Source organism: Pygoscelis adeliae, unplaced genomic scaffold (assembly GCF_000699105.1).
Source record: "Pygoscelis adeliae isolate BGI_AS28 unplaced genomic scaffold, ASM69910v1 Scaffold410, whole genome shotgun sequence".
Taxonomy (NCBI): Eukaryota; Metazoa; Chordata; class Aves; order Sphenisciformes; family Spheniscidae; genus Pygoscelis; species Pygoscelis adeliae.
Window position 1 is genome coordinate 732,992 of NW_008823913.1, and position 14,898 is coordinate 747,889.

At 40.7% G+C, this 14,898-nt stretch overlaps 1 protein-coding gene across 1 annotated transcript in view; it reads right to left on the bottom strand.

Annotated features, from left to right (window-relative positions):
- Positions 1-14,898, bottom strand: part of GALNT9 (polypeptide N-acetylgalactosaminyltransferase 9) — a 154,976-nt gene that overhangs the window by 107,826 nt on the left and 32,252 nt on the right. The window lies entirely within an intron of this gene.

A 14,898-nucleotide genomic window follows, 5' to 3' on the forward strand; every position in this document is an offset into this window, starting at 1 on the left:
TTAAACACCAATGGCTTATTTAGATTTGTCAAGTGATTCTCAAGATTTCTGAAGGATCCTGGTCCCCGCCCCAATTGGATTTTTAGCTTGCATGCTTTAAAAGTAAAAACTAGACAAGAGCTGTCTTAAAAAAATTAAACATAAAGGTGGTCTTGCAAAATTCTGCTTTGAGATTGGAGAGCTCTTCGAACTTGAAGCTAAGTGAAATATAAACATCAGTGAAACCAATGAAGTGATACTAAATAAAAGCAAAACTAAAGGCACTTTGCCAATTCACAATAGCAGTGCTTTGATTCAAAGTTCTTACCGGCAAAATATATTCAGAAAACACTCCCTTTTGTGCAACTTTTTGAAACTTAATTCTGGGAACTATGCTGTCTATGGAGGAGAGAAAATATATTCTCATCTCAGTGCTTCGCCAAAAGTAAGACCTCGGATTTCAAATAGGGAAGGTTCACAAAGGGCCATTCAAGAAGCCAGAAAGTGTTTTCTAGGGTGCATCCATAAAATTGGCTGCTACCCTGCGGCACCACTTCTTGTTCCTGCCACCAAGGGTCATTACTCTCCAGCTAGCAATGTGAAGCCAGCTATTTAGCTGCATTTCCAACAGTGATTTCTAGCAGATTTCCCATTAAGAAGTACTCTTCCACTCAAGGTGATGCATCAAGATCCCGAAAAAGGGTCTTTATGGCAAAGGAAGAATTAATCCCAGCATGTCTGGAGGGAGTGAGAAGAACAGTCCATATATCCAAAAGCAGACTACATATCTTAAGATACCACCTTCCCTAAAATGTCTCTCCCATTGAACTCCAAGTCCATACCAGACATAAAGAAAAAATAGTGGAGTGGATGATATAAAAGGAATAATTTTCAATAAATAATGTATAAGAGTAAAATCATCATTTTCCATTTGCACAGAACACTTTGCTGTATCCTTGAAGCTATTTGTTATTCAGATAATAATATGTAAATATAGAAAGTTATTCTTGACTATTAAAAAAATTACTGCAAGTATTTAATATTAAAAATTCAAGGTATTTTTGTTTAATTTTGACTATCTCAATCCCTCAGCTGGTGCTGCTGGTGCTGGACAGAGGCTGAGTATCACAGTGTTATCTAGAAAAGTAGGGCAATAAAAAAGTTTTCAAGGTAACTGCTGCAGAGCTCACGGATTTCATTACAGGTTTGCTGTCACGTTGCAGCGTGGTGGTAAGGAGGAGGATAGAGGAATGCAATAATTTTCCACTATTACTTCAGCTAACAATGTTTTTTATGGTCTCAGGAGGACATACAACAATGTTTGGCAAACAATTCTTTCTTTAATGGGCTCCAGTGTATTTCACAGGAGACCAGCTTTAATCTCTGGTCAAATCCAGTTATGTAGCAGAATGTTTCTTTCTACCTACGTACAAATACAGGACGGTTAGAGGAGTAAACAACCAAATGGGGGGTCAGTCATAAACTGAGTACACCCATCCCCTCACTGCCTGCCAAAACCGCAGGGAGAAGCTCTTAATTTTGCCCCGTCCCAGCGGTTGCAAGGCTGGTGGTAGCCCAGAAAGGTAGTGCTTCCCTGGTAATCACAGCACGTGGTGTGCCGAGGTGGTGCAGAACCTGATCTGACTAACCAGCAATGGCCTTGAAGCGTTTAAACAGTAGTCACAGGGTTTTTCCTCCTGCTTTAAATGATCAATTTCTATCAGAGTGAAAACAGACCAAGTTTATGGTGTGTGGGAAGAATTATGGTTCAAATAGAGCAGTGTTCCAAGAACAAATGCATAAAGAACATTGATTTAGCACTGAAAATGGGAGTATTAAATCCATGATGTTTAGATGCTTTATATGGGATCGAGTGGAGAGCCTGGTGGTAGTAGCAGCATGTTTATAACAAGGCATGTCTCTGAGTCAAGCAGAGAGGACAAATGAAGGTGCATGTGCCGTATGTATTTCCCCCGGTAGACAGGGGTAGGAAACTGCCTCACAAACTAGGCCTCTTTAACAACAGATGATGGAACACATCCAAAGATCTCAACGGACTTCGGATCAGGACCCTGCAGGATAAATCACTGGGCAAAAACAGCTTTGTGAAACCCTAAGAACAGTCAGATCCTGAAGTGCAGAGGGGACTTGACTCCTCTTTACATCTTTCCCAATGATACTTGCAGGATTGTTCTTTGTGTATTATAACTGCTTTATGAAACGTCCTATTCAAGTAAAGCAGTTAAGCATGTCTTAACTTCACTGGGGTTACTCATACACTTAAAACCAGGAACATATTTAAGTGCTTCATTGGACTGGAGCCTAATTGCGCTTCTATAGCTTTTGTTTAAATTAAAGGCTAGCTAGAGGTGAACAGCACAATATTCAACAATTTCATGCATTTAGAATTTAAATGTTAACAACAGTTTCTTACCTTCTAATTATTTGGGGCACTTCAGAAAACTCTTGCATTTTAATTTAATTTTGGTTACATTTAGAAATAAAAACATTTTCTAGAAGTCCAGCCACATTTACTGTCTCGCACAAAGCTAATATCTAGGGCACACGCTTCATAGCAGCAAAACACTTCAACGTATGGGGATTTTTTATATTTATGAGCTCTTATCCTGATTCAGAAAAACAGGTCAGCATATGCTTACTCTTCACTCAGGTTGACAGAAATTAGGCACACGTCCTAGACCAGGCAACGTACTTAAGTATGACTGTGAATTTGAGTGGGCCAAGGACACATGCTAGTCTCCTCCTGACCCTGAGAAGCTATGGCCATGGTAGCACTTCAAGATTCACGCACAGCTCCTCCCAAATCTGCCTGCTGAGAACCGATTTCCTTTTACAGTCTACGTTGCCCGGTGTTTTTTCCTACTTGCCCATAGACATTTTGAAGTCACATCCTCAGTGTTTGCAGATTGAAATTAATTTGCCATCAGAAAGAAACCTAGATGTGAGTGCTCTGCACTGGGGGAAGAGATTATTCCCGTTAACCGTCCGCCCAGCAGACTGAGGCTGTGTTCACAACCATGTCCTCCTTCATCCCTCATCCATAGACAGACACATTCAACCCGTTTCATCCAGACTATTTGCTCAAATCTGTACTTAGAGAAACTTTCCCCTCACTGCTTCCAGAGATTCCCAGATCTGTCAGGCAAAGGAGTTGAGCAAACTCTATGAGCAAACAGAACACAAATTCCCCGCCTCTTGGGTACACTTGGGTTAATAACACCAAGGCAATAAGCCAATGAACCAGATGTAGGTCATGTATTTGTTTTCAGGCAGTGTAGAAAATACAGGAGCAAAGCTTCAATGTCGTTTTTATCTTGAGTTTAATGTAAACTGCACCATGACCCTCTGGGAGAACTGTGTCCTAATGAAACATCCACGAAGAGGATGAAAGCTTACTCCAGTTGCTGAATGAGACAACTGTTCACTTTGTGGATGGAAATAACTAAAATTTATGCCTTTCCTCTGGAATTTTAGGGGTACAGTCTAACTTAGCAACAGCACCCAAGGGTATTTTAGTGCACTGCTTTAATTATTATTGCTGCTATTATTATTCTACCATCAGTCAAGTCTGAACTACTGTCTCCGTCAGAGAGGTGTGTTTCATACTACCCTAGAGGCTAGCCCAATGCTAGGTCATTCTGAAAACAAAATACGTAAATGCAGACTAACAAAAGTCTGGGAGCGTAGAATAAATAATATACTCATCCCTTAGAGCAAAGAAGAAAATCAACTAATTAAGGAACTATTTGACAACCTGAAGGCACCTCACACAGGTAAAATGCAACTCCAGAGGGCTTCATTTTGAGAAGCTGAGAAGCAGGGAGTTTTGTGCATAAGCAATACACAGAGATGAAATCTCCTGTAATTTAAAGCTACCTAATGGCTCACTGATAAATCCTGCTGCACCCACCACCACCAAAAATTGTAGGTGCACTTCTTAGACTAAGGGGATTTGGATTTTGCCTGATGTCTGCATGACAATTGTCCTCATTTTCTCTGCTTAATTCAGACATATAAGAAGAGAGATGTATTTCTGCTGGGTAGCCAGCTCTGCTGTTCTCCTCCACTGAATGGCTTCTTGTCATTGCTTAAGTGATCCCTACACAATATATCAGCTATATTATAATTCTCTACAGAAAACAGAGAATAACGTTGCCTCCTCTTCTGTCGCTACTGTTAACCTTCTGCTGAGCAAAGGCTTTCCAGCTTTCTTTCTGGGAAGAGGAAATACGAAACACTGAGTCGGAGTATTTTCCAAGTGTTATTTTCACATATATGCTAATCTATACACCAGAGGTGGTCAGAATAATGTACAGAGGATTCTTAACTTAAGAAATTGCAGCCCATATCAAGTTTATTTGGAAAGAGTAACTTTGCCTCAAAAATTCATTAATTATAGACTTAGGCTAGTCATCTTTCTAAGACAGAGCATTTACTTGCACGCTGAATGAAAAAAAAATACTAGAAACACAGAGCACGCCGTGCGTTTCCCCAGTGACCCCGCCTTTACAATACTTCAGCTAGTTAAAAGCTCCACCACAAGTTTTGTGTGAAAAATAAAATTTCCCAGTTGAGTTTCCCCAGTGCTCACAAGACTATTCCTCTCAATGCACAGAATCATCAAGAGCTACAGAGATCAGGAATCTGATTTTACACCATATTTTACACCCTGATCTCCTTCTGCTATACACAGAGAGTGGGTTTTTCACCACCTTGGAGTTCTGAGGCTTAGTAACACATACTGCATGATGCCTGCTTCACAAGGGTTATTTAAACGTGCATGGACAGCCAAGAAATAGACAACGGTGATCAGCCTGGTGCTGGCTTTACGAAGTAGGCATCAAGGCACAGGCCTGGAGCTCCTGCTCCTTAGGGCTTACACCATATTTCAAGAGAAGTCTCCGGGTGGGAACATTCAGCTGCTGCAGGATTTCTGGTGGCCAAAGGGACGCAGGCCAAAATTGCACAATGATTTCTTATTAAGACAGCCATAAGACAGCCATTTGGTTTTGTAGAAATTTAGGGAAAAGAGTGCACAGACTGCATGGGAAGCAACTGTCTCTGGACCTCCTTTGGAGTTGCATCCGGCAAGGTGATCTGTTTTGACCATGGTTTGTTTTCCAGCAGACCACAGCAGAAGGTTTAGAAGCAATACAGCAGAAGCCAAGAATATTTCAGAAAGCTGGAGAAACAGAAAATAGAGGCCCCATACTTCAACATCATAAACCTGTCAAACAACTTAACTGGCAGGTGCTGTTTCAGAGAAACAAAACCTTGGAAAGCATCTACATCAAGCAAACCAAGACAGCGAGCTTACGCTTGCTAGCCTGCAACTGTCAGGTACTTCTGGCTCTGGCTAGTTTTAAGAGTCTCTCACTTTTATTAGCACTAAATTCACTCAAAACAGGACACATGAGCAAAACAAGCAAGAACCGACACTATTAAAATGAAACACTGCATCAACTTGGAGTTCACAATTCAGTTTTATTTCAGACAGAAGAGTAAATTGTCTGACATTTTGGCCTGTTCATGTTTTTATTGCAAAGACACAAACAACAACAACAACTAAAAAACCTTGATGTTATTTGACCTGAAACCTTGACTTTCTTATACTATGAAACCTACCCAAATAAAATAGGAACCAAAACGGTCTAATTTTTAAAGTTACACCAGGAAGGCATTTGGAGATAATACATATCTCACGTTGTCAGCAGAACTAAATTCGCATGCACATTTTAAGAAAGAAAGGGGGAGCATCTTTACCGCAAACTGGTAGAAGAACTCTTTCAAAGCCCCAAGAAGGATATCAGGTGTAGTGTAACAGACACGTGTAAGGAAACATACAAGGAAAAGAAATACCACCCTGAATTCATTGCCTGACTTGTTCTGTTACTTCTTTTTATCCTATAATGTGATACCATGGAGTGTAACATAACATGACAGTTCAGAAATTTACAGGAATACCCTTTTTGCCCTGGAACTGATAGCGGGCAACAATCAGCCATGGGCCCAGGAGAGGGAAATGAAAGAAACTTTAAAATGCCAACACACAGCTGCAGACAGCTGCAAGTCATGGCTGGATCTCAGTAGTGCTTCTGCATTACAGATGTGTATTTACCTATGAAAGAATAGCATACACGATTTGAAGACAGTGCCCTACAATTGTTCCTTCTTAAGGAGGAAATACTCCTGCTATGAAAATATTGTGGTGCTCTCTTCTCAGGCTCAGAAAATGACTACGTTCTCTAAAGCATACTTTAAAAATAAAAAAAAGCCATCGTGTTTAAGGCACCTGTAAATGCACAGGTCATTTAGTGTTATGAGCTGTAAGAAAAACTGAGGGATGCAAAACAGCTTTTTGATCATCTTTTCTTTTCCTCCTAGCTGAAAACTGTGCTGCCTCCACAGTTTTGCCTCCACAGCTGCTAGGTGGGGACCTTACCCAGGTTGCCCATGCTGGCAGGTCATTCTTCAACATGTGCTGCCAATACAGAAATTCTCTCTTGTTTCTTTATGCCTTGGAGTGTTTAACATTTTTGGTTTGGATTCATCCGAAATCCTTTTTTAAGCTGGCTGTCCTAGGCTCCTGAGGGAGAGACCTCTAAAGGACATTACACACTATACATTGTAAGCAATGCTACCATGTCTTCTTCTTCTCCATTGACTACAAAGGCAGCCAAGTTGATCACCTTAAATTAGATGTCTAATTTTTAGTCAATGTTATGCAACACACCTTACGTAAACTATTCATGTATTCAAGAGTACGTTCTGGTGCAGACAAATTGCAGGGAATGGCTTCCAGTCTTACTGCATTTAAACGCAACATTGCAATCAGTTATTTTTCATGCTCTCCAGTTAATCAAATTCAGCCTCCACTAAATCTACATTTATTAGTGCTGACAGTCACGCAGAACTTGTCTTTAACAATTAATATACGCAAAGACACTGCAAAAATATAACAAGAGGAAAATTACTGCATTTGAATGTAAGGTGGGCTTTTTCAAAAGGTTCTTCATTTTTATGATTCTTTTTAATTTAGCCTTGCTGGTCCTCCTTTCGTTATCCCATGGGCCAGTGTTAATAATCAAGATCTATGTTATATGCTTTGCGGTATAATTAAAGTCACTACTTAATTGGAAAGCTTAGCTAGCACTAAACAAAAGGGAATCAATAACGTATCTAATGGGAAAAGCCAGAGAAAACTTCTATCGACTATCAGAAATAACTGTGAGATATTGCCACGTGTCTGGGCACTGCTACTGTGGAGACAGCACGGAGTCCAGCTCATGGGGAGCCTCTGCTTAGAAGCCATGTCCTGCAAAAAACTTTGGTAGTGTCTTCCCAAAGCCTATGGGCTCACCAGCCCCTATGCACAACAGAGCAGAAGGCAGAGTGTTACTGTAGTGCAACCTGGGCAGTCTCACGGTTCTGCCTCATGGTCATACCCTACTGCTGTTGCTTAAGCAAAAGCAGTCTGAGGACCTTCTTGACGATCAGATGGCCTCAAAAACTGGTTGGAAAGTTTCTTGAGAGTTTTTTATTATTATTGGGAAACATGGTCACAGTGTTAGTCTGTTCCTCAGTCAGTCTTCTCGTTGGAGCAATTTAACATTGTATAACTAATTAAATATTCAAAGATCTAACGGCGACCTGGGATTTTGGAGACAAAGGTTTGAGCCCACGTTCCAATTAATATATCATTATTTATGCAAAGTGAGCAGACCTCCAGCAGAGGTTGGGAGAAGTCCTACAGTACCTTCCAGGGTCAAGTCACAACTACAGGTCTCAGTGACAACTACAGAGGTACAGTACAAATAAAGAGCACTGGGTGTAAAGCCGGGGACTGGCTGGCGGTACCTGTGATTCACAGGGAGCTTCCTTTCCCAGCCAAAGGAGCAGGTGATTTTTCCCCTCCTTCCAGGGCTTTACACAGTTCCAGTCTGAGCCCTTTACAGCCAAATAGGAAACGCTTCCCAAAATGCAGTGATAAACCTTTGGCATACACAGGGATACACAAGTAAGTACAGCTGGCCCAGAGGCAGCAGTACAAGCAAATTTAGGTTGTCAAGTGATATCCCAAACAAGCTCTGTCAGAATTACAACACTAAACACTGTGCAGTAGCTGGTCAGAGCCCAGCTCTCCGCAGAGGAAACAGCACAGGGACTTACTCAGTCCACACCAGTTCCTTCTGCTCTTGGGCAAGGCGGAAAATCAGCCCGAACTTGGGTACACCTCTGTGAAGCTGTATCGTCAATTGTGCATACAGATAATGTGTGCGCAAAGGCGCCTGTGCTATTTGTAGGGGATTCACAGCCCGAGGAAAACGTCCAGCCTGTGTAACCTGGCAAAGCTGGTTGAGATCTATATAAAGTCCCAGAGCACGTGTACACACATGCCCCCTTTGCACTGTTCAAAATCCACATCTGGGCATTGATTTGGGATCTAATTAAAAGACTTCAGTTAGTTTTACCTCTTACTCAATTTCCCTCCAATAAACAATCACAATCTGTTGCCCAGAGGTAATTGTCTGCTCCATTTTCTGTCTCTGTTTTTCCTTCTCTCTGCTTTAACTTATGTCATATGTGCAACCAGAGTGGCCAACATGGGTTTTTCAGAACTTTAGCATGGCATTTTAGATTTATTGAGAGTGGGTACAAAAAAAAGAAAAGGAAAAGTTTCCTTTAAAATCAAAATATTGTGCCTGTACTGAAACACTGTCAGCTGAAAAAAGGAAATGCGTAATTTTAACTAATGTTTCACTTTACTGTGACCTGACATTAAACTGAAAGTATTGGTAGAAGCTAGTGATAGAAAATTCATTACTTTAACACTAAATTTTTCATGGGAAACTAAATGTTTCATTGGTCTAGACATTTTGTTTAAATAATCATTCCATAGAAGATGTTCAGCCTGACACAAAATATTTTTAGGTGTTTTTTTTCAGTTGCCATTTTCTGCTCATCAGAAATTCTGATTCCTGAAAAGTTCTGGTCTGTTCCAGTTCAAATATTCCTTGCAGAGGGGCCCATTACACTGCACTCTGGTTAACCTGGGAAGAATCCTAAGGTTCTGTTTTAGTTTGGAGATTCTTGTGTCATTTTTCTAAGCGGTGCAAAGAAGACCCAGTGTCCCCAGAGGATTTGAAAAGTGGGTCATGAGGCAGAGCAAGCTGCAGAAGTGGAGAAAATCAAATAATACCAGGTCTAGCCTTCTCCAATCCACTGATCCAGAAGCTGATGCTCTTTGAAAGCCATCTGCCTTCCTGCCCTGCTCCTGGCAGGGACATCCAACACAGACGGGCAGAGGAGCTGCCCACTCCGAGAGCCTCAGGCAGGGACCGTTGTACCAGACCACTGATCCTCCTCTCACGACAGAGAACTTGCAAACACATATATGATTTGGCTCGAGAGAGCTGCTGACTGATGGCTCAAATATCACAGAGAGTCCACAGAGCTCCACCGCCAAAAGAAAGGGTCAAAATTAAAGGTGAGCTCCCTGCGTTCTCAAAAGGCTTGAGTTCACCGGCCACTGAAGGACAGAAAGGCCGTTTTCTAGCTATCGGCCTCATACTAGCTACTGTTATTAAACCCTTGAATGAACAAATCAGAGGTCTATTTACCGAGTCTGCCCCCTTGATAGCACCATTTGATCAATTCCAGAATCCTTTTTGATAGGTAATTAAAAAAGCTTTTCCTTAGGTATAGAGTGGAGTGAACCATTAATTACACTGCAGAGCCCTAGAGATGCAATTCCTTTGCTATTGTGAAATGTCTATAGCAAGCAACGAAAATGCTCGCCTCTATAAAAGAACCGAATAAATGAAAGTAATTTCCTCGAGACCTAGATTCCTCTGCTTTTTATGGCTAAAGACTTGAGTTGCCTCAGCATTAACAAGTTTGTTCTTTAGGGCTGAATTTTCTCAATACAAACATCCATGACCATAACACAACGAAATATCTTCTTTGGCTGATAGAGCCAGCAGACTGAATTAATATGTTAGTATTATTGTTATCACTGAACTGCCACAATGCACTCGGCATCAAGTTGCACAAAAAAGATCAGTTAAATTAAAGATCCTCACCAAGCGGCGACAATTTCTTGTAAAAGCCAATTTAGCCCTTATGAAAGCTCTGGGATCATATTAACTTTTCTCAAAAGTATGCATAATGCATCACAGCAAGTGGTTTTAACAAGTGCACGTGTGCGTATGTGTGGACATCTCCTGCATGTAAAGAAACCCCAGAAGTTATTTAAGTTGCAAAGTCAAGTGACAGAAAGTTAGAAAATGCCAGATTTACAGGTGTTCAACCTGTTTAATTCAACACCTTACAATCCAGACCGTGCACCAGAAAGAACAGGGGAATTGGTGTTATCCTGAGAGACGATGCTTACGTTTGAGAGCATCTGGTTAGTTGACACTTCCCAATTTTCCAGGATGCCACACTGTAAACAAAACAGCTTTTGTAAGTTTGGGGGCCTTTCCCCGCTCCTTTGAATGAAATTCCCTAAGGTTTTGTCTTTTTCCGCATTCTTCATCTTTGACAAAGTCAAAAATCTACTGTCATATGGGGCTGTAGCACCTCTGTCTTCGTGCATGATTGGGAAGGATTGAGTATGAACCTTTGCTAGTGGAGCACAGACTTGTATTTCGTGCTACAGCTGGCAGCAGTGAAGGCTCTTATTCCCCCAAAAGGGCAGATGGATGGCTGCTGCTGTTCCTGAAGCCTATTGTAGCAATACAGCACGTTCCAGCTAAACCTGTTCTCTTTGTCTACTCTCAGTACCCCCAACAAATTAAGCCACTTGAAGACAAATGACTATGCAGGGATTTAGGTGGCTGACTCTGGGCACTTCTGTTCAAAAGCGTGGGATCGCTATCAAAATCTCAGCTGTGTTGCTCCAGATCTATTTTTTACTATTCAGTCAAACATTGGCCCTTTGACATTATGGTAAGAAAGGCATGCACACAGCCCCGCAGATTTCACAGCATTCCCCCAGGTAGGATTCAAGGCTATTCTACATCTACGCATATCGGTAGAGATAACTGATACAAATACATGTGCTTGTGCTTTTCCACGCATGTACATAAGGGTCACGGGCCAACACTGGATTTGTCTCCACTAAGTACTCGGGTTCATGTGATCACAACCCTCATTTTGCATATGGAAGAACATAAATGGAAATTATTCCAATAACATTTCACCATTAAATAACACTTTTTCCAAGAGAACCACAGAGCAAGTTCTAGCTTAGCTGTGTGCTTCCAAGGGAAAAATAACCCGTTCCATACAAGAGAAGCTTCTCTTTCTTCCGTTGCACAGAGGAAACAAGGTATGTTAGTGAGGGCTAGAAAGTCCTGCTAATACTTTACTGCTGGGAAGAGGCACAGGGACATTAAACATCCTGAGCTCTCTGCAACACATTTTCCACGGGGGTATAGCCCTTGAAAAATTTCAGCACACCGGGGAGCAAAGACGGGGCTGCAGCAGGGACATGCGGAGACCTGTGCTACTTCCCTTGCCCCTTCTTGTGGTTTGCCCTTAACTTGAGACACATTTTTCAAGCTTGATATGTGCCTGTATGACAGGGGATGAAAATAATTCCACCACAAGCATTATGAATTCCCTTGTAACAAAAATAATCCTGCAAAATTCTTTTGGCATTAATGTAGATTTCATATGTACTAAAAAATTTGCTCTGGAATTTAGATAGTTACTAACAGTCAGTACTAACTAGACCACAATTTTAGAGTTATTTTCATGTATTTTAACAGACAACAAGATATCGACCACTTTTCACTGAAGTGAAAGTGAGTACGTGAAGCAAAATCTCAGGTCAGTCCAATACTAGGACGATTAACTGCACGTTTCTAAATACTCATCAATCAACCATAATAAATCCTGAGTATTCTGCTTGACGTTGAACTCAAACACATTTCATTCCCACTACTCGGTCCTTGCATCTTCTCAGAGCACTCAGCTTGCTGTACTCAGCTGCTTCAAGGCAAAAAGTCACCATTAAGACTTATATAATATGTTATGGAAAGATCATCAGCCCAACTTCAAAATCAGCCCATTTGATTTAGGTGAAATCCAACAAGAAATGGAAATGTGTTCAAGGTCACACTGAATAAACGTACAAACTGTTGGGGAGGCTTTGCATTGTTTTATAAAACAAGATTGCAACTTCGCTATATTACATGTCTCTTGAAACTAAACATAGCTTGAAATATCAATTCACAGTATGTTTTTGAACTGTTTCCCCAGGGTCGTCTGCTTTCTACATAGAGACAGGGCAAGCATTCAAGCTGTGGGAGGTGCGATATCAGAGAAGAAAAAGCTGAGACACATTTATTACACCATGTTAGGATCAAACTATAATTTTGTAATTATTGTGTGAATTGTAATCGCAAGCAAGCTATTTACTGTCATTGCTTTGATTTGGCACACAAACACAACATGCACAAAATCTGCTGTTGTCTCCTGTACTGACTTAGCGATTTCTATCTTAAAGAAAAGGCTTTTGAGTTAAAAGGAATATCGGCACCGGCAGCAGCAGGTAGGAAAGCAGAACACAATGTGAGTATATGGGAAAAGCATCTCGAGAGAAGGACTACCCACCCAGGCTTGCAGACTTTACTGCAGTGGAAGGACATGGAGGTGACTCCAATTTAGGAGCCTTCATGGTCACGCTGTCTGACTGTACACCTCTTTAGTGCAACATATTTTTTTAATTTGCTGTGTGGGGATGAAAATACCTTCTGAAAAGCAATTAGACGGCTGAATGTTTACTGTAGCTATGCTAGTAGATGGAACAAAAGGCTTATTCTACCAGAATAAGATAGCGGACAACAATAAGGGGGGAGTTCAATGATAAAACGAACTAAAAGATAACATTTCTGATCAAATTTCTTTAAAAAGAAGACTAAGCCTTTAATATTACAAGTCCCACATTTGCATAGCGAAATCATGTTTACTTTCATAAATTGTGTCTATGCAATGCAGACTTGAATATAAATTTTCCTGGTTCATATCTTTAATACCTACTGGTGTGTGCAAATACGTAGATCTGAACATTTTCAATGGAAGCCAGAATGGGGAGAAAGAATGGTTTAATACTTTGGGAATGCAAATCCAGGTAAGTGCTTCTATTCATAGACTGGCCATGGACTTTGTACATGGCCTTGGACATTAATTCTACCTTGCTTCTCAATTTAAAAATTAAAAGTCCTCCCTTTTTAAAAATGAAAAGTTCTGGGAATGACACGATATAAATCACAAGCAGACCGAGAAGGGCGCAGCAGTGAGAGCTGTTATCAAGAGACGGAGAGATGAGACCTTTGGGCAAGTCAGCGTACAAAGTTGGACAAAACAAGAGTGGTTTTCCCAAAGAGTATTTCAAAGATCTAATACATAATTAGAGCAGAGTGTCTAAACCAGAAAGTCAAGCTCAGTTTTACCTTATGGCTTTGATGCACAACTATCACCTGTTAGGTAAGCAGATATGGTACTACATGGTGGATAAGAAGAGGTTGATAGCGTAGGGAGTGAAAACTGCCTCTCAGCACTAGAGTGAGAGCTCCCAAGAGGGACTGTATATGAGAGCTGTACATTTGAAGGGGTCAGAGACGAAAAATGCTGCTCACGAGGACAGCAGAAATTTCTAATAGAAAACGGCAACCAAACGGCAGCCAAAGCTCCTTTGATACAAGTAGATAAAACTCTTCATAAAATAAGAGCTGCTACCTTCTCCAAACTTTCACTCATTTTTCATAGCAAATTCAATCTGAAGGGTTTTCCTGTGACTCATATGTATCTAGAGACAAGTGTTTCAATTCCAGTATCTAGACCTAACTAGAACCACCTCAAAAGTGTCAAAACACCACAAGGAAGGCAGTTCTCCCAGTAACTCAGACAGTTAATCATGCAGCGTGGCCTTATGAGATTCCCAAAATGAGCACGTCAAAAAGCTTATCTGAATGACTCATCAAAGCTTCCAAGTAAAACTGTGGAAGAGTATAATCTGAAGTGAAACAGCACTGCATTGCAAACGCTCTCATGCTTCTGACAGCTGCTGAGCTAGATTCAAGCTCCGCAACCGTCGCTTTTGTATTTCCTAGTAGAACATTCTCATTTATTATTCACCTGACCGCAGCAGCTAATAACAGGTCAGGTCAAACCTCACTGACTTTAATTTGAAAAGCTTCACACTGATTTTAAGGGTCTTTGTACTAGATCTGATGTGCAACTCAAATATTTGCATTACTACAGACTACTTTTTCCCCAGAATAATTCCATGATGGATTTTTACGAGACATCGAGAGAGATGCAGAGATGAGACCACGGGACAAGTCAGTATACTTGCATCAAATGTGATATCAAAGCAGTAGATTTTTTCCTCTTTGCCACTTCTTTTGTCTAGGTTTTCTTTTGTATAGCAAGTGTCTGAGAAAACAAATGCTGAGTCAATACTTCTGAGATTAGATTAATATGTAACACAGTTAATGAAATTTGTAGTTAAGCTGAAGTTTTGTTTTGCTGGATTTTGTTTTTGGCAGCTTGAACTGCCTAAAATCCTAATTCAATTGCAATCTACTCACAGAGCACAGCTGTTTTGCTTGACTAAACTTTTCTCGTCACTTAATAAGATACTTTTTTATTTAACTTTCAGTTCTGCCTAGGAGCCCCAGTGGGTCTTTTAAAACAGAGGATTATTATTAGAAATTAATTAAGTATTCTTTTCAATTCTGCCTCCTGAGAGTAACTAGGCATTGCTGCTGATCTCCTCTGCATTAAGACATTACTGATTGTCATTCGTAGGATGACAGTACGGATGTCTCATCTGGAAGATACATAACTCCATAAATATGAAAGATTTGAAAGACATCTAATACGAAA